General features: G+C 40.9%; 1 long non-coding RNA gene across 2 annotated transcripts in view; it reads left to right on the top strand.

Annotated features, from left to right (window-relative positions):
* LOC138672861 (uncharacterized) overlaps positions 1 to 24,088 on the top strand; it is a 253,694-nt gene that overhangs the window by 52,509 nt on the left and 177,097 nt on the right. For both annotated transcript variants that reach the window (XR_011319781.1, XR_011319780.1), the window contains one exon: positions 8,841 to 8,980. This is a non-coding gene — a long non-coding RNA (uncharacterized lncRNA). The remainder of the gene's footprint in view (positions 1 to 8,840; positions 8,981 to 24,088) is intronic.

Raw genomic sequence — 24,088 nt, 5'->3', positions numbered from 1 at the left:
GGGTCACTTGTGGGGGAGCTCCAATTTTTAGGCACACGGGGGCTCTCCAAACGTGACATGGTGTCCGCTAAAGAGTGGAGCCAATTTTTGATTCAAAAAGTCAAATGGCGCTCCTTCCCTTCCAAGCCCTGCCGTGCGCCCAAACAGTGGTTTACCCCCACATATGAGGTATCAGCGTACTCAGGACAAATTGGACAACAACTTTCGTGGTTCAGTTTCTCCTTTTACCATTGGGAAAATAAAAAAATTGTTGCTAAAAGATAATTTTTGTGACTAAAAAGTTAAATGTTCATTTTTTCCTTCCATGTTGCTTCTGCTGCTGTGAAGCAACTGAAGGGTTAATAAACTTCTTGAATGTGGTTTTGAGTACCTTGAGGGGTGCAGTTTTTAGAATGGTGTCACTTTTGGGTATTTTCAGCCATATAGACCCCTCAAACTGACTTCAAATGTGAGGTGGTCCCTAAAAAAAATGGTTTTGTAAATTTCGTTGTAAAAATGACAAATCGCTGGTCAAATTTTAACCCTTATAACTTCCTAACAAAAAAAAATTTTGTTTCCAAAATTGTGCTGATGTAAAGTAAACATGTGGGAAATGTTATTTATTAACTATTTTGTGTCACATATCTCTCTGGTTTAACAGAATAAAAATTCAAAATGTGAAAATTGCGAAATTTTCAAAATTTTCGCCAAATTTCCGTTTTTATCACAAATAAACGCAGAATTTATTGACCTAAATTTACCACTAACATGAAGCCCAATATGTCACAAAAAAAACAATCTCAGAACCGCTAGGATCCGTTGAAGCGTTCCTGAGTTATTACCTCATAAAGGGACACTGGTCAGAATTGCAAAAAACGGCAAGGTCTTTAAGGTCAAAATAGGCTGGGTCATGAAGGGGTTAAGATCCATAATGTTTTTCATCGCTCCTTACTCAAAAAGGTTGTGGCATCATCCAATCAGTTCTCTTCACCTCCATCTCTGGTCCTTGTTGATGGAAATCTCGAGTTCCAGATTTCCAGGGTTATGGATTCTCATTTAGTTCGTCGATCCCTACAATATCTGGTACACTGGAGAGGGTACAGTCCTGAGGAGAGGACGTGGGTACCTGCTGCCGATGTCCATGCGGTTAGGGAGGTTCGGGCATTTCATACAGCTCATCCTGAGAAACCTGGTCCTGAGGTTCCAGGGGTCCCTCGTAGAAGGGGGCGAGCTGTCATGGGGCTACCGCGACAGAGAGGTTCCAGAGAACCGCAGCACTCTGGGCCTCATTCACACACAGTTAACAGAAGCTCTTCTCCTGTATTCTGACCTGGCTGCTTTTTGCCAACAGTGCAGGAGTTAACCTTATTGCTGAGTTGCTGAGAGCTGGATCTCTCAGCTGAAATGGATTTTGTAATCTGATCCTCTATATAGACCCAGTCCTGACTTCAGCTATTGTCAGTGATCAGTCCTACTGCCTGGCTTGGAGGTTGAAGGAGCGTAGTGTTGGAGTTGGAGGTTTATTTACAGAGATTGGTGTCTGCTGTTTTGGTTGCATGTTAAACCTGTTTTCCTTCCTAGTTTTTTCCTTTTCTTCCCTTCTCTGTGTTACCTCTGTGGTTGTGTGAGCACTTGGTGAGTTAGAGACTTTTAGTTGCCTTGTCTGTATACCCTGTTATTTGTTGTATTGTTACACTGGTGCAGTCCACCTCCCTTGGGGGGAGAGGTGGCCACTGATAGGGTCTGCACAGGAGACAGGGATACGCTGGCAGCTCAGGTCTCCTAACCATCATAGGTACCCCTGAGATAAGGGAAAGCCAGGGCCCCATTAGAGTGGCAGGGAGAGGTGCAGGTCCCAGTACGCCGTCCTGCCCCTTTATCGCCGTTAACGGCGTGACACATGGTTTGATTGGTAGGATGCTGGCAAGACCCATTACCATTTCTGCAATAGACTATGATCCTTTCAGCCAGAGGAGTTTGACCCAAGTCGTAGATAATATAAACTTGGGCATAGCGACTCTTCCTGAAGAGTCCCTGTTGTGCTACGTCTTGAACGGTATGCCAACTCCCACCATCTTAGGCCTTCCCTAGCTGAAGAGACACAATCCGCTCATAAATTGGCGGTCCAGGGAGATAGATGGGGCAAATCTTGTAAAGACTGTTACTTGGGAGCTATGATCTCTGCCGTCCTTCTCAAATCTACCCATTCTTCTCCGGTGGAGGCAGCTAAGGTGCTACCAGGGAATAGGTGCAAGATTCAAGCCTCACCACAAGTAAACTCTGAGTGTCAGAGACCTCTCAGGAGGAGGGATCAGGGGAGGGTTGTTATACCCTCTAAATATAGTGAAGGTATTAGTTTGGTGACACCGGAGGACTCCTCTGTTATCTGTTCCTCAAGGAGATTACCATCTTTTGGCTAATGTAAGCATAGAAATAAACGTTCAGGTCCAATCCTGTGTGTGAATGAATATGAGTGGGTGTCCACTAAAAACATCAGGTGGAAGTACACATTTGGCACCTGGAGTTCTAGGGTGATCGGGCCATGTCGGCTATTCTCAGCCCTGGGACTTTCCAGTTGAAGTTACCCTCAGTAATGCAGGTACTTAACATATTCCATAGGTCGTCACTCTGGAGATTTGTTGTGCCTCCGAAGCCTACATTATTGCCATCACCATTGGGCTGTGTTTCCCATAACCCTGAAGCTCAGGTGACTGTGGAAGGTGAATTCCAGAATTCTAGTGTTTTGAGGCATCCTTATCGTACATCATTTCCAGTGAAGTCCGGTGTTAGGGGACGAGGCCCCTCATTGAAAGAGGGGGTTCTGTCACAATTCATTTTTAGATTCATGAAAGCTCAGGTTCTGCTATAATTTAAATTTTTTTTTCCTTTTTTGGGCCAGCAAGATTAAATGTCAGTATCATTGCTGGCAGCTGCTTTGTTGCTGGTCAGCTGATGTGGGTGGTGACCACTCCAACCATCTTTTAAATAGTCATATGACACATCAATTGACTGTCGGTAAGAGGATTTACTTTGCAGACCAGCCTGTAGCAAGGAGCTCTTTGGTGTCAGTGGTATAGCTGCTGCTGGGGAGTTTTGGATTTGTGGTGCCGTATCCTCTGCTGTTTGGTGTTTGGCATCAGAGCAAATTTTTGTGTGTTAATTCCTTTTTCTTTGTCTGTCTCTTGGTTGTCACTTCTCCTGTGTTGTTACCATTTACAGTGATGAGGTTAGCGACTTTGCCAGCCAGTGCACTAGCCAGGGTATATTGAGGTGACAATCAGGGACAAGGCCCCTGAAGGCTGTGGGGGGAAAGACCCACATAGGGTGTTAGCGGAGTTTAGGAAGATGCACAGGTTGAAGTCAGGAGGTGCCCCATCCCTCGCTCCCTACTGTTAGGGCCTTCTCCCTATTCCCTCCCATTGTTGGTGCATGTTGTGTTGTCCACCAGAATTACCTGTGCCGAGCATGACAAGTTGACAGTTGTGTTTAAATTCCTGTAATGTGGAGTTTTGTTGTCTTTAAAAATATATTTATCTTGCTCCTATCACAGGCCAGAATGCACATTTTCTATGACACACAAGCCTTAGTTTCAGGATTCTTCTTTAGTGGCAAAATTAGGACAAACTGACCACCCTGTTTGCAGTGATTGAAGAATAATAAAAAAATGCTGTTGTTAAGGTGCTATTACAGCAATATATCACAGGTGAGTAAATTCAGTCACACTGACTATGCACATACCTACATTGTATATATCTTCTTGAATCTTTGAATTTTTTTCACACACTGAGACTACCACTCCCTTTTTCTATATGTTTCCATACTGCGGTAGTACACCAATTAGAATGGTGCTAACTGGCTGGCCTTAAACTTTTATAGTGGCTTGATTGGTTGCGCTAGACCATTTCATGTGATTACTGCAACACATTATGGGGAGACCCGCGTGTCCGCACCTGGCATCATTAGCTTGCTCTCTACTTCAATATTTAGCAGTGTGTGAAATAGCATCGGAGATGTTTTGTTTGGGATCCTTGCCAATCGATTCGGAAAGCATTTGAATTTACAGGGATCTGCAAATTTGAGGAAATTCGACTAAAGTCATTCCGCATTCATTTTTTTCTAGTACTTGTACTTTGGGTATAGCATACTGCAGAATTTTAACTTCATTTACCTACAAATTAACCCTATATCTGAAGGCAAATAGCGTTTAAGTACACAACAGGTTCCCTCTAAGACTTGTCTTTGTCTCTAATTTGCACATGTACACTATTTTACACAAGTAAAACGAATACTAATTAGATACCATTTTAACACAGGTAGACATTTTTTAACAAACTGTGAGCCTCTTGGGTGTTCTTGGATGACCTATGGCTGTTTTCTGCAGTCACCACCAATTCTTGCTTTTATTGTCTCCACTGACATTAGACTGTCAGGTTTATTAAAGGCCTAAGATGAAGCTATTTTCCCAGTGATCTCAAATGCTTAATCCTTCAATGTGTTTTACAGATTTTCGGGTAGCATGATATTCTAGTGTCACAAATGATTATACAAAGCATAGATGGTTTCACTCCTTGAGGGACAATATTTGACTTTCAGCAAAGCTGGATACAGGCACATTTTTCATTTTGTTTTCATATACTGCATCCATTGCCAAATGAGAGGATGTCAATTAAATTTTCATTACAGTTCCAGACTTGACTTTGGCATAAAAGCAATGGATTGAGGGGAAAGCTTGTCTGCACACACTTGATAAGATTGTGCTGCATGAATATATTTTCCCTGGATATTTTTTTGGTTATGTTTTTCTTTAGTTGTTTTAAGTTTTCTATCAGGCAGTCTTTGTTCTACATCAATGAAATGGATTATTAATGTTGTGTCTGCTCACTTTATTTTTTTTCACAATATAAAACCAAGACAAAATAGTTATGAAAGGATGGATTCATAGATCATGTTTTCAAAATAAACCATTTACTGTCAAAGGCAACAAAGTTACACCAAATATAGAAAACGGAAACTGAGACCTCATGGCCACCCAACGACTTTCCACCAAAAACATGTCACCAAATCTACATAATGATAATGAAGGGGTCACCCAAATTAAAGGTTAATAAGGATACCTGTCAGGGTGATTTCACTTATGAAACTAGTGGTATTGCTATATAGGTCTCTGAACAGCAATAAAAATTAGAGTAATCGAATAGTAATAGTACATGTAAATAACATAGTATACTTAGTTAACACTATTTTGATCAAAAAGTGTAAAAGCCATCCCACCACAAGGTGTAACCAATTGGGACAATCCAATTAGAGTTGAGCGAATTTGTTTGGATTCGGTTCCAAATACAATCGGCATCAAATATTGTTTCGCAATATTCGTCGAACATAGCTGAACGTCATTACAGTTAATGGGAGTAGAAATTACCGAATTTCTTCAGAACCGATCATCAAACATATATTCGACACAAATTCGAATATGGAAAATTCAGATTCGGCGACCAAATCCGAACAAATTCACTCAACTCTAAATCCTATCTCTACTCTAGTCATCCGACCACAATATAGATGGGAGAAGAGCAGGACCCAGGACAGACTGTTCAAACACCTGCCCATAGGAAGCTATATGGATGAAATGCCCAGCTAAAAAATAGGGAGCAACACCTGTGTTTGTACAAGAAACTACAGCAAAACAAAGAAATGAACCAGAACATAAGTTAGCATGCATGCAATGTGTAGGAGCATGTTCACACTGTGTCCATTTGACAGACAAAATCTAAGATAAAAAAAGCAAAATGAACATATACCCTGTAGTCACTAAATATGTAAGTAGTTCTATTAAATGTAAATAACATAGGATATTTAGTTAACACTAGTTTGATTAAAAAAAAGCTAATTTCTTATTTTTTTGTGCAGCTTTTTTTTTGCACTTTGTACAAACAGGGGTGTGGCCCACCTTTCTGAGCTAGGCTCATTAGCTATATATGGTTGAAACCATAAGTTTAGCTACACTATATAAAAAGACACATATGCATGTTTTTCTCAATATCTGACATGAAAAAAAAATTAAACTTTCCCATTTAGGCCAGTTAGGATTACCAGAATTATTAATATTTGCCAAATGCTAGAATAATGAGAGAGAGAGAAAATGTATTAAAGCATTTTTATTACTTAGTGCTAAGTTAAAAGTTTACATACATTTCATTAGTATTTGGTACCATTGCCCTTAAACTGAATGACTTGGGTCAAACGTTTAGGATATCCTTCCATAAGCTTCGCACAATAGTTGGTCAGAATTTGGGACCATTCCTCCTGACAAAGCTGCAGTAACTGATCCAGGTTTGCAGGTCACCTTGCTTGCACCTGCCTTTTTAGCTTTGCCCATAAATTTTCAGAAGGATTGAAATCAGGGCTTTGTGATGGCCACTCCAAAACATTGACTTTGTTATTCTTAAGTCACTTTGTTACCATTTTGGCAGTATGCTTCTGGTCATTGTCCGTTTGGAAGACCCATTTCCGCGCTAGTTTTAACTTCTTGGCTGATGTCTTGAGATGTTGCTTCAGTATTGCCACATAATCTTCTTTTCTCATGATGCCATCTATTTTGTAAAGTGCACCAGTCTCTCCTGCAGCAAAACAACCCCACGACATGATGCTGCCACCCCCGTGTTTCACAGTTGGGATGGTGTTCTTAGGCTTCCAATCTTCTTCCTTTTTCTTCCAAACGTAATGATGGTCATTATGCCCAAAAAGTTCTGAGTGGTATGATGGCTGGACTTTCCCATCTTGTTTGTACTTGCTAATAATTGTTTGTAAAGATGAACGAGGCACCTTCAGGTATCTTGAAATTGTACCCAAGGATGAGCCAGACTTGTGCAAGTCCACGATTCTCTTCCTGATATCTTGGCTGATTTCTTTAGACTTTCCCATAAGGCTGCACAAAGAAGCAGTGTGTTTCACGTGTACATTAAAATACATCCACAGGTGTGTCTCTAATTAACTCAAATGTTGCCAAAAATTTATCAAAAGCTTCCAAACACAAGACATCATCATTTGAGCAGTCCACAATTGTTTAAAGGCATAGTAATCTTAGTGTAACCTTTGATAAGTAATATAAAAAAACTCTCTCTTTCATTATTCTGGCATTTGGCAAATACTAATAATTATGGTAATCCTAATTGACCTAAAACAGGAAAGGTTTATTCTGAATTCATGTCAGTGTATTGTGATGCAGTGACCCCTGTTACAGCTAGGGGGCGCTGTGTGTGCTCCTTGGGATATGCATGGAGCCGTATCTGTGGTTATAATGATGGTGAAACAGTGACTGGCAGAGTTGTAAATGGCCGATATGTGTCGCAGAGGGAGTCTGCACTGTAAGCTTGAAGTAATGTTGTTCTGGGACCTGTAGTCCCACAAGTGTTTGTATAATAGTCAAGGGAGGCTTACAGGGCTAGTTATGAGAGTTGGACGGGTCGAGCTAGCCACACACAACTCCCATCTATGGGAGTGGCTATAACTATATAATGTGACCAGGGTGTGGGTCACATGGTCTGTAGTGGGCTCTGCAATGGAGTCTGTAGTGGTCCTGGACGGCTTGTGTGTTGGGAGGTCCTGAGTGTGGACTGGATCCCTGAATAGCACACTGGGAGGTCGTGGATCTGAAGACCTGGTGTGTTGGGAGATCCTGGGAGTACGTTCGGATCCCTGAACAGCGCACTTAGATTTGTGTGTTGGATGGCACCAGGTGGGGATGGATGTCCTGAATAGCGCACTGAGTGGCCTGTGTTGGAAGTCCTGGGAGTAGGCTTCCTGAATAGCACAACCTGTGTTGGAAGTCCTGGGAGTAGGATTCTTGAAGAGCACATGGGAAGGAGTGGATGCAGAGTCAGTAATGGCACTGCATTGGGGGAGCTACAGCCCATCTGAGGATCTGGACTGTCAGGTGGCCTACTGAGCAAGGCATTGTCCGGGATGGTGATCCAAGGTTGGCAGCTTCCCTGAGAGAGAGAGAGGACTGATAGGAGTCAGTGTATGGAGCAGGAGCTCCTGGAAGGTAACCCAGAGTATGGTGAACTGTGTGCACTGACAAGGGGTCAGTAATGAACTGTGAGGTCTCCCATGGTAACTGGACGGAGTAAGGTCCAGCATGTTTATAGACTGCAACCTAATGTTGTGTGTTGGTGCCTGTTGTGCTCCATGGACATTAATGAACTGTTCCTCATGCAGTTGGCCACGGTAACTGGACAAAGTGGTCCGTCGTGTTTACTGAATGTGCTTCAAAGCCGTATATGAAGTATCCAAGTTAAAATGTATATAAATGAACTATGTGTTAGGCCTGTGATGTGCAACATGGCCTGCAGTGTGGTTTATGCTGCCTAAAATAAACCAGATGGACTGATTTTGTGAGAAAAACGTGCCTGTGTGACTGAATCCCGTTGCTAAACGAGTGTCCCCAACACATGCAATAAGCGTTATCTCACAGTATGTAAACTTCTAGTTTCAACAGTAGCTTCCCTTGGGCAGGTGTCTGAACAGTTGAGTCTGAGTCTTGCTCTGCCCCCGTCTATATTGAGGTCGGCTGGCACAAGATGAGGTTTTCATATTAGAGATAGAACAGTCCCTATTGTGTGCACCTTGTCATGGTAGGATGGCTTTTACGCTTTTTTGATCAAAGTAGTGTAAACTAATATCCCTATCTTATGTACTGTACATGTACTATTACTATTTATTTATACTCATTTGGTTTTTATCCTAGGTTTTGTCTGTTAAATGGCCACAGTGTGAATGTGTTTCTACACATTGCACATATACCAACTTATGTTCTGGCTCATTTCTTTGGTTTAACAATAAAAATTCTACCTGTCTTGTAGGAACCTGATGTTGCAGTGTCTAGAAACCAACCCTTGAAGACAAACAGTATGCAAGTTAGTTTACAAGCGCATTCCAAATGCATCAACCCACCTCCAGCTTACTTCCAGGGGCTCAGTTACTGCATTTGTTGGAGACTGAGGTCAGTGAGTTATTCTGTGTTGGGCACTTACGTGGAATTATTGTTTTTATGCTATTTTGTCCTGGAAGAATGCAGTGTGTTTAAGTGCTAGCAGAGCTAGCAGCTCATGAACAGGCTGCTTATTTTTCTTTGCAGATATGAACTTTCAGAGCATTTTTTTTTTCTAAGTCTGCAGCGTGTCATATCTTTCATAATTTTTAGTCCTATAAAATTTCCAAGAGCATGATGCCTTATAATAGACATGACGGCACAAAATTCATATAAAAAGATATAAACTTTATTGACACAATGTAATACAAAACTTAAAACAAAATTAAGCAATAAGTGTATGATGAGAATCGATAAATGTCAGGATGGACGATACCAGCAAGGAAAAACACATTAGAGTATGTGTGGGTGCACCACAGTGCTGCACATACTACAGTGATAAAGTAACGTAGGGCATATGAACAGCTTAGGAACTGTAAGGAGTGGGTAAAAATAGCCCCGCAGGGACCAAGATTCAATCCAGTGGAGGATATAGACCGGCTATTATACCCTAAAAACTCCCTCCCATATTGCACATAGCCCAGTTCAGTCAGAGAAAGTCATCAATCTGAAGTGCCACAACTAGTGCTTACCCATGAGTAGTTCTGTGCTGAGTGCGTCTATCACGAGCCCCAACGCGCGTTTCGCATCCTGAGCTTCCTCACTTTGTTTTAAAATTTGTATTACATTGTGTCAATAAAGTTTATATCTTTTTTATATGACTTGGGGCATCATGTTCTTGGAAATTTTATAGGACTATAATAGTGTGGGAGTTTGACCCTCTCCTTTCCCTCTAGTGCCATGGGCACGATTTCTAAGATAGAATGGTATACATATGCATGTATCCGCATGATCGTTTTTTGTCAAAGTCTTTCGTCATTTTTACAGCATTTTTCACCCATTCAAATAGATGGGGAAAAAAAAGCACAAAAAAATGCAAAGATTTTATATAGTGTTTTTCCTGTCCACACCCTTTTTTGGCAGCAGAAAAATCTGCTTTAAGTACTAAATGTGTGCACATACCATGAAACAGTGGTCTTCGTCAACTAGTTCAGTCCTTTCAGGTTACTGCCTAGAAGTGGGTATTAGGCCGGGGTCACACTTGCAACTGTAATGTGAGAAACTTGCGCAAGTCTCTCGCCTCAATACCTGGCACGGCCGCCGGCACTTGGGACCGGAGTGTGCGGCTGCATATATGTCTATGCAGCTGAACACTCCGGTCCCGAGTGCCGGCGGCACTGCCGGGTATTGAGGCGAGAGACTTGCGCGAGTTTCTCGCATTGCAGTAGTAAGTGTGACCCCGGCCTTACGGCAGTTCACTCGAGCCTATAAAAAAATCAGTCAAAGTTTCATCCACAAAAGCTGAATGAGTTTTCTCACATGTCATCCGTATAAAATCTGTTTTTTTTACACCAGCAACTATTAATCATTTACAGACCCATTCAGTTTCCTATGTTACAGAATTGCAATGTATCCGTAAATATTGGATGCTATACTGTGTCTCCGTTTTTTTTTTACTTACCCATAGATTTGAATGGTGAAACTCGTCCAATTTATAGTAGAAGCTACAGTAGTGCACACTGCAATTTTTTTCACACGCAGATTCGGTCAGTGAAAATAATCGCTCATCTCCACTGCCCCATTGAATAACATTGGTCCGAGTGCTGCTCTTTCTTTGTTCATGCTCAGCTCTCGGTCTGAAAACACGGTCATATGAATAAGTCCTTATAGTGACCGCTCTGTCATTTTAACCATTTGGAATTCATACCACAGCAGTTGACTTGCCATAATGTAGTTATTGTTCCCAGTATTCTCCCCACAATGGATTCCACTTCTTAATGAATAATATACTTTTATGCCAGTATGACTTGAAAAACATAGTTGCAAAATTTTCGTTTCCGCCAAGAATTTCATCTTCTTAGTGAATAATATTCTTTTGAGAAAGATCATTTTGAATAAATGATAAAAGCGGATATTTTATTTGTCTGAGCTTTCATACAGTTTTTTTTTTCGTTCTCTTGCAATGAATACAAATCTTACTGCCTGGAAAATATTTGTGCTTGCCGTGAATTAGACGCATCATGCATAAACATCAAGTTGATGATAATTAATTATTAACAATCCTATTTATACATTATTTGCCGTGTTTTTAATATCAGTTTTAATGAAACTATGCTCATATTTACGAGAGAGCTTTAATTCGGCTCTATTACTAATTTAAGATGTTCAAGCAAATATTGAAGCCCTCCAGCAAACGGTATTGACTTAGTCTGGGGGAGTCAGCTGTTTTTTTTTGGAGGGATATGCCTCAGCGCTTTGGCATAGCGACAAAATGCACATAGTTTATCTGGATGCTGTCTTATTGGCATGGTTTGCAAATGAATAACTATACACCTTTCCACTGATCGTTACTTTAGTTCCAGGCTAGATTAATTCAATTCACGGCAGTGAGCCAGGTGTCTGTTACTACCATTATAGAAAATTAGAAAGTGAAGTGGAACAATGCTTGTAGAGAACGCTGCAATTAGTTTCTTGTTCTGTTTCTCTTTCCCCAAAAGAAAATAGTAATTAACCTAATCTATCAATTAAAACATGTTGGGGTAGATGTGCTGAGTAGGTGGCGCACAAAAAGCTTGTGGTTCCCCAATATCTAAAGTATGGGGTATCTTGAGAAGCACCGCCCATGGCAGAAAGTTTTCAGTAAACCTGTCCACAATATTTTTGTAAATCTTTGCTTGTATATTATGAAATTGACATATTAATTCTCTGTTATATACAATGTGTATTCTTTGTAGTCCTCTAATGAGCTGTTAGAAAATTCCTCTTTCTGCATGTACCACCAAATACTGGGCAGGCTGTCACAAAAATGTCAAAATATCTACTTTGATAAGACAAGGATGTACCATCACCTGTATATAGTAATATGTATATGTATATATACATATATATATATATATATATATATATATATATATGTATATATATATGTATATGTATATATATATATATATATATATATATATATATATATATATATATATATTAGATGGTGGCCTGATTCTAACGCATCTGCTATTCTAGAATATGTATGTATGTATATAGCAGCCACGTAGTATATAGCACAGGGACATATTATATAACACAGCCCATGCAGTATATAACACAGGCCACGTAGTATAAAGCACAGCGATGTAGTATATTGCCCAGCCATGTAATATATACCACAGCCACGTAGTATATAGCACAGCCACGTAATATATTGCACAGCCACGTAGTATATAGCACAGCCACGTAGTATATAGCACAGAGACGTAGTATATAACACTGCCCATGCAGTACATAACACGGGCCACGTAGTATATAGCGCAGTGATGTAGTATGTTGCCCAGCCACATAATATATACCACAGCCTCGTAGTATATAGCACAGCCCACATAGTATATGGCACAGAGATGTAGTATATAACAGCCCACGCAGTATCTAACACAGCCCACGTAGTATATAGCAATGTGGGCACGATATCCCTGTTAAAAAAAAGAATTAAAATAAAAAATAGTTATATACTCACCCTCCGTCGGCCCCCTGGATCCAGCCGAGGTGTTTACCGATGCTCCTTGCAACGCTCCGGTCCCAAGAGTGCATTGCGGTCACGTGAGATGATGATGTAGCGGTCTCGCGAGACCGCTACGTCATCATCTTGCGAGACCGCAATGCATGGACCGGTCACCGGAGCATCGCGAGGAGCAGGAAAGGCCTCGGCTGGATCCAGGGGGCCAACGGAGGGTGAGTATATAATGATTTTTTATTTTTTTAATTATTTTTAACATTAGATCTTTTTACTATTGGTGCTGCATAGACAGCATCAATAGTAAAAAGTTGGTCACACAGGGTTAATAGCAGCGTTAACGGAGTGCGTTACATCGCGGCATAACACGGCCCGTTAACGCTGCCATTAACCCTTTGTGAGTGCTGACTAGAGGGGAGCATGGAGCGGGCACTGACTGTGGGGAGTAAGGAGCGGCCATTTTGCCGCTGGACTGTGCCCGTCGCTGATTGGTCGTGGCCGGTTTTGCCGCGACCAATCAGCGACTTGGGATTTCCGTTACAGACAGAAAGACAGACAGACAGAAAGAAAGACGGAAGTGACCCTTAGACAATTATATAGTAGATATATATATCTAAACAGAATCTGACAACTGATACATGCTGCCCGATCCAAGGGCAAAATGTATAAAATACTGGCAGTATGATATTAGGTTTGTTAGAATGTACAATATCTTCAGAAATAAATGGAAATGTACCAAAGTTATGTCCTCAGGATTTTTAATTAGTGGTCCAAAGTAATACAACAATATAACATTGCTTTTCAACTTACATGTTGCAATTTAAGGAGTAAACAGAATAAACAGCAGGTGCAGCAATAAAGGCACCCCTAAATAATACTTGGCTGCACACCCTTTGGCATTGATGACTACCTCCAAACGTTTCTTGTAGCCATCTATAAGCTTCTTGCCCTTCTCAGCTGGTATTTTCTCCCACTCTTCTTTTGCAGTTTGTTCAAGTTCTGGAATGTTTGCAGGTTTCTTTTTCCCAATGGCAGATTTCAGCTGACCCCAAAGATTTTCAATGGGATTGAGGTCAGGACTCAATGCTGACCATTTTACACCAGTCCATTTTTTTCATTTTCAACCATTCCTGTATACTTTTGGATGTGTGCTTTGGGTCATTGTCTTGCTGGAGGACCCATGATCTTCTGCACAAATCAAGTTTTCTTACATCGGGTAGGACATTTCGCTCTAAAATCTCTGGATAATTCTCTGATTAATAGTATGTTTCCACGTTCAGTATTTGCTGCGGATTGGATGCTGCGTACAGCCGAATGTTACAGCATAGTGGATGGGATTTTATGAAATCCCATATCCACTATGCGTACAAAGACACAGGTGGCAGGCCTGCGTATACACACATGCGGCACGTCTTTAGGCCGGGATCACACATACGCGAGATACGGCCGAGTCTCGCAGGTGAATAATCAGCTCTGGCGCCGGCACTCTGGAGCGGAGCGTGCAGCTGCACAGCAATACATGGAGCTGCACGCTCCGCTCCTGGTGTGCCGGCGCCAGAGCTGATTATTCACCTGCGAGACTCGGCCGTATCTCGCGTATGTGTGATCCTGGCCTTATAGACCACAGCATGTCTATTTATCTTGTGGAGATGCTCAGTCTCCACAAGATAAATTTCACAGTCTATGTATAGGATGTGGTGATTCCGCATGTATTCAGTGCTGCTATTTATATGCCTGTGTGTTTTCACAGACCACATGTCGGTGCAAAACACACGGAGATGTGTCCATTTTTCTCTGGTATCACAGATGAAAGGGGCCAATACAAGTCTATGGGTCTGTGAAAAACACACTTGGCACACGCACAGCATCCGTGTGTCACCAGTGTGTTTAAAATTGCAAAGTATAGGAGAGTAATGTATCTATTTATTTATCCAACATGAATAAGTTGCAGGTAGGTTTTGAAAATATGCAAGCTGAAAGATTGAAAGTAATCTTGTTGGCAGGTGATACTGTATAATAACAGCATATGGAATCATATAATGATGACAAACGCAATGCCAAAAATATGTGCTAGTGCAATAGCACCTCAATGTGAGAAAAAAAAGACACCGTTAAATTGATACCAGTTAAATTAATACCAACCCTATAACTGCATATAGTATATTTTTATTGAGGTTCTTTTTAGTTTTTATTAGTCTTTTGTGCGCTCCCACACTTCCAATATTTCCTTTTTAGTTATTTAAGTTATTTCCCTCTAAATTTGTTATACAAACACTGATGAGACACAAATCCAAAACACTGATGACATCAGTACATTTTTTATGGATGGGTTTAAACAAGGATGTGTGAATGAGGCCTTAGAAGCGTTTTCTAAATTCCAAATCAATCACCCTTGATTAACCAATGTTAAAGTTATGCCTTAGTTGGAAAGTGTCAAATCGAGAAATGCTATCTATCTGCAGATGTAGGAGATATCTGCTGGTAAATATCATTCAATCTGCATACACACTGCACACCAGGCTGCCCATTAAAGCTCATGGAGAGTGAGTACAGTGCACTGCTCACTGTGTAGTAATTGGTGACTATAACTGCTCCCTGCACCAATGACGGGAAGCGAGCGGCTATAGGGAGAATACAGCTTCATTTTCTCACTGAGACCGCACTTCCAGTAAGCCAGCTACACAAGAATTAAACCTAATTTAGCTGAAAATTACCACTATATTTGCAGGTAAACAGCAATAGGCCTGTCCCACACGTCCAGATAATTCCGGTTCCGGAATTATCCGTGTCCGTGTGTCCGTGTGCTCACGTGGCACATCAGTGTGGCACACGTGCGGCATCCGTGTGCCGCCCGTGTGCTGACTGGGTACCACACGCACCGTGCAGGAGACAGCGCTACAGTTAAGCGCTGTCCCCTGCATCTGGTGCTGAAGCCGCCATTCACTTCTTCTCTCCAGCAGCATTCGCTGGAGAGAAGATATGAAAAATCTTTTCTTTTTTTTTTGGTGTTTAAAAAAAAAGATCCCTGTCCCCAACACCCTCCCACCCCCTGTGCGCCCCCTGCTGTTAGTAAAAATACTTACCCGGCTCCCTCGCTGCTTCCTCTCCTCGCCGCAGCTTCTCCTGTATGAGCGGTCACGTGGTGCCACCCATTACAGTGATGAATATGCGGCTCCACCCCTACCCATACAGGAGAAACTGCGGCGAGGAGAGGAAGCAGCGAGGGAGCCGGGTAAGTATTTTATTAAAAGCGGTGGGGGAAGGGGGGGCGCACAGCAGGTGGGAGGGGGTTGGGGACAGGGATCTTTTTTTAAAACACCAAAAAAAAAAGATTTTTCATATCCTCTCTCCAGCGAGCGCTGCTGGAGAGAAGAAATGAATGGCGGCTTCAGCACCATGCTGGGGGGACAGCGCTTACTGTAGCGTTGTCTCCTGCACGGCACACAGACTGCACACGGACAGCATCCATGTGCGGTACGTGTTTTACACGGACCCATTGACTTTAATGGGTCCGTGTAATACATGCGCTCCTACGAACACTGACATGTCTCCGTGTTTTTCAAACGGACACACGGTCCGTGAAAACACGCTGACATGTGCAGAGACACATTGATTTTAATGTGTCTACGTGAGTCAGTGTCTCCGGTACGTGAGGAAACTGTCACCTCACGTACCGGAGCCACTGACGTGTGAAACCGGCGTTACTGGATCTGACAGGTTCATTTTAAGGGGAATAGCAGGTGCAAATCTTCTGGATTTCATCCAAATGATAATTAGTTTTTTATGCTTACAACTATTTCAAAGGTCTAGTATTGACGGTGATAAAAAGGTGCAACTTTCTAGCAGCTTTGCATTATTTAAAATGTGATGAATGAAAATATGGAAAGGAGTTCATTATTAATGCATCGCTTCAGAAATAACAACAAAGTAGATGGTGACTGAGTTATGTGGATATGAGAACTTTACGCAAAGGTGTGACAGCCGTACTTTAATCAAGCTGTAAGTTCAGTGTGGAGGATCTGGAATACATTTTCTATTTCATTAGCAGTTTCCCTCCATTGCCTTTTGCATATTTCTATATAAAAATATTTAGCAGAAAAGAGCCATTTTAAGTTGTGTTTTTGCTATTTAACCCCTTCACTTCAAGCCTGTTTTCACCTTCCTGACAATTCTACAATTCTGGCCAGTGTCACTTTATGAGGTAATAACTCTGGAACGCTTCAGCATATCTCAGTGATTCTGATTCTGAACCTTTTTTTTTCGTGACACGTTTTACTTCTTGTTAGTTGCAAATTTAGGTTGATATTTTTGCTGTAATTTATGAAAATATAGAAAACTAGATGGCATCCCGATTCTAAAGAATCGGGAGTCTAGAATCCATATATACTTTATTTATTCAAATGTAAGAATAATACAATTAATAAATAATAGTAAGAAAGAACAAAAATAATAGGCAGTATATGGAGAAAACACCAAACAAAAGTTCAAAATTGGTGTGAAAATGTCACTGAACCACTTCACAACTAAATATATATAGTTTTGGTAAATGGTATTATCATTTTTTTGACGAAATTCGGCAGGAGCTTGAAGAGCAACGTCACTGGGCCCGCCTCCACGCAGTAGAAACTTGCTGTGAGGTAAAAATTCAAAAATCACACCAAAATGGCGGGCGGAGTGTGTCACAGTACGGCACGTTTCTGATTGGTCGCTCGCAGCAGGCGGCAACCAATCAGACACTGGACACTGTTGACGTCACTTATCTCCGGACATTATCTCCGGACAGGAAGTTGGCACAAATTGCAGGAAGTAGTATTCTAGGCAAATATATATTAGATTTGACAAAAATGGGAAAATGTAGCAATTTTCAAATTTAATTTTTTTTTATGCCCTTAGATCAGATAGCTGTACCACACAAAATAGTTAATAACATTTACCACATGCCTACTTTGCATCAGCATAATTTTTTTAAACATAATTTTCTCTATATGAAGTTGGAAGGTTTAAACGTATGGACCCGTGGAAGTTCGAGTTCATTGAGATCAACTGTGAACTGCAAAATGGACTTCCGGTAGAAGTCCCTGTTCCGAGTTCAGCATCGCACACTTTGCAGTTCGGGTTCTCTGATCTCTAGATAAAAGTTAAACAACAATTTTTCATTTTTCCAGGAAAATTTTCAAAGCCAATTTTTTAGGAACCACATCATATATGAAGAGACTTTGAGGGACCTACGAGTCAGAAAATGTACACGAGCTGTAACCCTGCTTTGAGTAGAACAAGCAATCAGATGATCGCAGATTCAACAGATTCAAGTATCGTAAGGAGACTATTGAAGCATGTAAAAAGTAAAAAACAGTTTTAAACATATTAAAAAAAAAAAGTTTAAATCACCTGTCTTGCAACCCATTCAAAATAAAACACACACAAAAAAGTACACATATTTGGTATCGCTGCGCTAAGAAATGCCCGATCTATCAAAATATAAAAAGAATTAATGTGATCAGTAAACGGCGTAACGAGAGAAAAAATTTAAAACTCACAAATTACGTTTTTTTGCTTGATACAATGCAATAAAATGCAATAACGTGTGATCAAAACATTGTATCTATCTCAAAATGGTATCAATAAAACCATCAGCTAATTGCTCAAAAAACAGCACTCACCTGGACCCAGATCCCGAAAAATGGAGATGCTATGGGTCTCGGAAAAGGCACCTTTTTTTTTTTTTTAAACCAAATTTTGAATTTTTTCAGGTCTTGGAAAAGGCACCATTTATTTTTTTTGACAAACTTTGGATTTGTTACTGTAGCCCCAAATGTTTCATTTTCAAAAGGGTAACAAGAGAAAATGAACTGTACAATTTGTTGTGCAATTTCTGAGTACACTGATACCCAATATGTGGAGTAAAACTACTATTTGGGCAGACAACAAGGATCGGAAGGGAAGGAGCACCAAATGAATTATGGATGCCATCTGACATTTGCAGAGACCATGAAATTCCAAGATAGCAGAAATCGCCACAAGTGACCCCATTTTGGAAATTTTTCACAATTTTTCAATATGGCAATACCCCATATGTGGCTGTACAGTACTGCTTAGCCACACAGCAAGACTAAGGCGTGAAGGAGCATTATTTGACTGCTGGAGAAAAAATTATCGTAGAATAGTTTGCGGACTCTATAATCAGAGCCCCTAAGTGCCAGAACAGCAGATCAATTACACCCCTCTAGAATTTTATCTACAGATATTGTGACAATTTGGACTCGTGTTTCCTAGAATCAAGCAGTAGTGAATGTTACTGAGTGAATATTGCAAATCTGCTACTATATTGCCTATAATTTGTAGTGCCCAGTACATTATGCCCAGCTCGTGCTTCTGTAAACACGCACTCCAGTAAATTAAGTGGGCTCTCATTGCTACAAAAATACCAAGCACGTGGATGATAAATGAGGTTTAGGCACACAGAGGAGTATTTGGGAGTCCAGAATTCACTGAATTTTTTACGGTGGAGAAGAGGAGCCACAACGCTTTTCCAGAGCCCTTGTGCTACTAGTAAGGTGGAAGCCCCCTATATTTCCATTGACAAATGGTGACTCCTAGTGGGGACTTGCTTTTTTTGTGGATGGAGTTGAAGCTTTTATTGGGAACTTTTTAAATAACATGTTCTACGCTGAGCACTTACATTGGGGTTTCTAAGTCTTCAAATTATGTGTTTCGGATGAAACCCTTGTTGGCCCCTGTTCAGCTGCATCCTTTTTTTTTAGAGATGCACAAAACTGTGGCCGACAGCGCTTTTACGAATGCTTAACAAGAGGGACTCTGCTGGATCATAGGCCAGTCGGCATCCACAGTGTTTCCATCTGCCTTATTATAGGGAATATTTCCCCAGGAGTTCCATCTCAATCACGTTTTCAGAGATTTATATATATTGCAATTGTTCAGTGTAGGATAAATGTGAGCTGACTTTATTCTTTGGGTCGTTGCGATTACAGCGATAACAGATTTATATCGTTCTTTGTGTTTTGCTACCATTACACACTAAAAGATGTATATTTTGAGAGCCATGATTCGTCTTTTCTTCTGTTGACAAAGTCATGTTATGGCTTGTTTTTTGCGGGACAAGTTGATGTTTTTATTGATACCATTTTAGGGCAAATAATATTTTTTTCGCTTTCAATTCCAATTTTTGGGAGGCAGAATGAACAAAAAGCAGCAATTCAGGACTTGTTTTTTGGGGGTTTGGGTGGTAAAAGGGATAATGTAGCGTTATTCTTTGGGTCAGTATGATTACAGCGATACCACATTTATATTTTTTTATGTTTTGTCACTTTTACTCAATAAAAACTATCTTATAGAAAAAGGAATTGTTTTTTCATCACTATATTCTGTGAGCTATAGCTTTTTTATTTCTTTGATGAACAAGCTGTCTGGCAGATTGTTTTTGTAGGACAAGATTGCATTTTCAGCTATACCATTTGTATTTACTTTCACTTTATTTTTTTACGATGTTCTGATTCACAATTGTGTTTCCACAAATTTTTAATCTATTTTTGTATATTTTGCGACTCTTTATTGTTTTCACCAAATTCATTATTGTATCTTTTCTTTTTTTTAAGACTATTTTACTTGTGTTCGCTTGTTGTTGTTTATTCCCTCTGCCTTGCGGATGGACTCTAGCATTTCCAGATGTGTTCTCCGAGTCCTGATTCATCAATTGCAACTTTTTAAAAGTCCTAAAATTTAGGACAACTCTACTACAGTGTCCTCTTGGGTGATTTTTTTGCATGTCACCCAAAAGTCGCATCCTTTGTGACATTTAAAAAAAAAAAGTGATTTTTTTTTTTTGCTCAAAAAATGGCAAAAATGATTAATGATAGAAAACAAGCCCTAGGAGTTTGAGATTAATTTGGCAAGGTAGAAAACAGGAAATACCACAAGACTAAAAATAAAAAGTGAAAAAAAAGATAAATAAAATAAAATCAGGCCAAAATGTTTGGGAAAATCTTAGTTCTGGAAAGAGAGGATCCCTTCCTTGGCACTGAATGCGTAACTCATCCTAAGTGCTCATAATCATCTACGAGAAAAATTGATGAGTACGATCCAATAAAAAATCGGATTTCACTCTGACCAATGTTAGTCTATGAGTCCCTGCTTAAGCTACTTTCACACTAGCGTTTTCTGCAATCCATCACAATGCGTCGTTTTGCAGAAAAAACGCATCCTGCAAAAGCGTTTGCAGGATGCGTTTTTTCCCATAGACGTGTATTGACGACGCATTTGCGACGGATTGCCACACGTCGCATCCGTCGAGCGACGGATGCGTCGTGCTTCTGCGGACCGTCGGGAGCAAAAAACGCTACATGTAACGTTTTTTGCTCCTGACGGGCCGCTTTTTCCGACCGCGCATACGCGGCCGGAACTCCGCCCCCACCTCCCCGCACCTTACAATGGGGCAGCGGATGCGCCGGAGAAATGCATCCACTGCCTCCATTGTGCAATGCGCTAAACGCTAGCGTCGGAATCTCTCCCCGACGCATTGCGACGGGGAGATTCCGACGCTAGTGTGAAAGTAGCCTAATCTGTGATTTTTATTTCAGCTGGAATTGGACTGAGTAAAATATTGCTACATACTGCGATTGTCCTTGTGTCTTTTACGATACTTGCCAATTCACACAGCACTCGGACCATGCGAGTGCAGTTCGATTTTTACATACCCATGTACTTTGAAAAGCAGGCAATTCAGCAGCCACGTATAGTAAAATCACAGCGTGACCCACCTACATTAATGGACAAACCTGTTTCTCTCGTGCTATAAGCCTGCAGTTTGAATGGGAAAGTAGTCAAATTGCAGTCTTATAGCCCAAGAGAGACAGGTTGGTCCATTATTGTAGACGATTTAGCCCGAAAATGGCATGTTTAGTATGTTCAGTAGGATACGTAAGTGGTATGATAGGACCCATCAGAGAAGTGTCACCTTGCCATGGTTGATGGGCATGTAAGGAGGTGATGGAGACTGTCATGTGCTTCACCCTCTCTGGACATTGTTCACATTTACTACATGCAGTTCCATAACGTTTATAAATGTTAATGTGTTCATTTCCTGCAATATGAATGTATATGATAATATGTGTTATGTACAGAATTAAGGATAGAGTACAATGTAGTATGGGACAATAGTGGGGTTATTAGCTTAGGTATTAGCATTAGTATTAGCTTTGAAAAAAGGATGTAGAATAGCGGCGCTGTTGCGTGTTTGCATGGACAGCAGCAGGTGTGGCCCTATATCACTTAGGGAGTAAGAGACTAGTATAAACAAAAAGTATATGCACCCGCGCTATATCCTCTATTACATTGAATAACCACTACAAATATTAAATACCTGTTAAGCAGATAAAGTGCCCGAATTGTTTAATGTTGAGGTAAGTCAGATCAAGGGTAGTATAGAATCAAACTGTGGTAAGAGGAGAGAAGGATATTTGTTATACCTGTATTCATATGTTGGATCCAGATATATATATATATATATATATATATATATATATATATATAAATATATATATATATATATATATGTGTGTATAACGCCACCTTACAGTAGGAAAAGTGCTAATTCGTGCATCTAAAGATGTCTAAAGATGTCTCCTGTGTGAAGATGGAAATGCACTCAGATGTGAGCCTAGAAAAGGACCTTTAAATGTGCCAATAAGATCAAGAGACTAATGGAGCAAAAGTAAATGCTTTGTACCAGCAATACAAGACTGCGCGAGTTGGGAGAGTCCGTGGTTCCCAAGTGGTGGTGACAAAGCGATGGTTATAAACAAAGTTACTTATCTGTTGAATTCGTTTATCAGTTCCTATGTGTCTTCTGCATGCACCGTCCCGGCTGGTAACGGGCGCTCGCGTGGACGATCCTTGTGCAATGTTCAGAAGGACCTTCATGTTATTTGGGTCACGTGATCAGCAGTCACGTGGTGCCCCTGCAGAGAAGTACGGATCGTAGTGGGAGCCAATAACCAACACGTTTTGGAATTACTGCGGATTCCTTCATCAGGGTTGGCTCTCCCTGTGCTGATTGGCCTTAAATACATGCGGCTCATCCTGCATAAATTATTCAAAAGCAAATAGCTCCACCTCATTGTTTAGACCTTTCGGTTTCAATGTGTCCAACTCAAAAATTAACCGGGTTTCTTCACGGAACATGAGTTTTATAAAATCCCCATTCCTCCAGGTAGTTTTTGACCACTTTAATGCCCGTTACCTTTACTCCTTGTACTGATCCCTTATGGTAAATAGAAAAATGTTTGGACAAAATAAATACGTAGTAAATACGATGAACACCCTTTGTCCAAACATTTTTCAATTTACCATAAGGGATCAGTACAAGGAGTAAAGGTAACGGGCATTAAAGTGGTCAAAAAGAACTGGAGGAATGAAGATTTTATAAAAGAGTTGAGTAGCAGCAGGGGACTGAAACAGTCAGACAGCCATGGGGATAAGATTGCTTCGCCAAGAAGGGGCCCAATGCTAAGTATCATGCAGGTGGTCATCAGCTTGATTAGGACCGTTCTAAAGAGGATTCGAAGCTTACAGCAGGATTAGGTGAAGCTGAGACAGCGAGCCTGTTACCTTTTAATTACAAGCTGGACCAGGTGAACGGTAGGAAGCTATTGGGCCTAAAAGCACAGATGTGACAGAAATTGTCTGGAAAGAGCAGTGATTGCTAAGACGGGACAGAGTTGTCCAGGAAGAGCAATGATTGCTGGAGAGGAACAGGAATTGGCCGGGAAGAGCAGTGATTGCTGGAAGCTAGGCAGGGATTGCTGGAAGCGAGGCAGGGATTTCCAGAAGTGACGCAGGGATTGCCAGATGTGAGGCAGAGACTGCCAGGAAGAATAGAGTTTGCCGGGAAGGCAGGGATAGTCTTAGAAATGTCACTCTGTACACACGGTGCCACATCTGTGATGGAAACCCTGTTGATTACTAAAGTTGAACTGTTTGGAAAGTACAGCGAGTCTGAAGTGATTTGGAGGCTCTGTGGATCGGCAGCCGAGGTGACAGAAGACAAGGGGGCTCCGGCAACTAATATGAGTGTACTGTTGCGCACATTATACACATTGCAGAAGGGACATTATGTTTCATCTGTGGGGCACCAGGTGTGGGAACACTACAGCTCATTGCAACAAGTACCAACCTGGCCGCCTTACAGGCACACATGAATTGGCCAATTTATACGATAAGAACCTTCAATTTTTTTCTAAGTACATCTTACTGAGTAACAATACAGCTTGGAGTTTGTTTCCAGTGGTTCTGTAGGTTTTGGCCCTCAAGTGCTGCTTTGTATTCTTTTTACATATTGTGCATTAATTGCAGCTTGCACCTATGCACACTAAGGAGGTGCTTGTCAGGTGTTTTTCAGTATTATCTATCTTTCTATCTATCTATATAATCTCTTTAAATATATATGTGTATTGAAGAATATTTCCTTTGAAAACGACTTAGAGAATTGCTCTATGTAAAAG

Source organism: Ranitomeya imitator, chromosome 3, assembly GCF_032444005.1.
Source record: "Ranitomeya imitator isolate aRanImi1 chromosome 3, aRanImi1.pri, whole genome shotgun sequence".
Classification (NCBI taxonomy): domain Eukaryota; kingdom Metazoa; phylum Chordata; class Amphibia; order Anura; family Dendrobatidae; genus Ranitomeya; species Ranitomeya imitator.
This window is presented reverse-complemented; position numbering and strand designations above follow the sequence as displayed.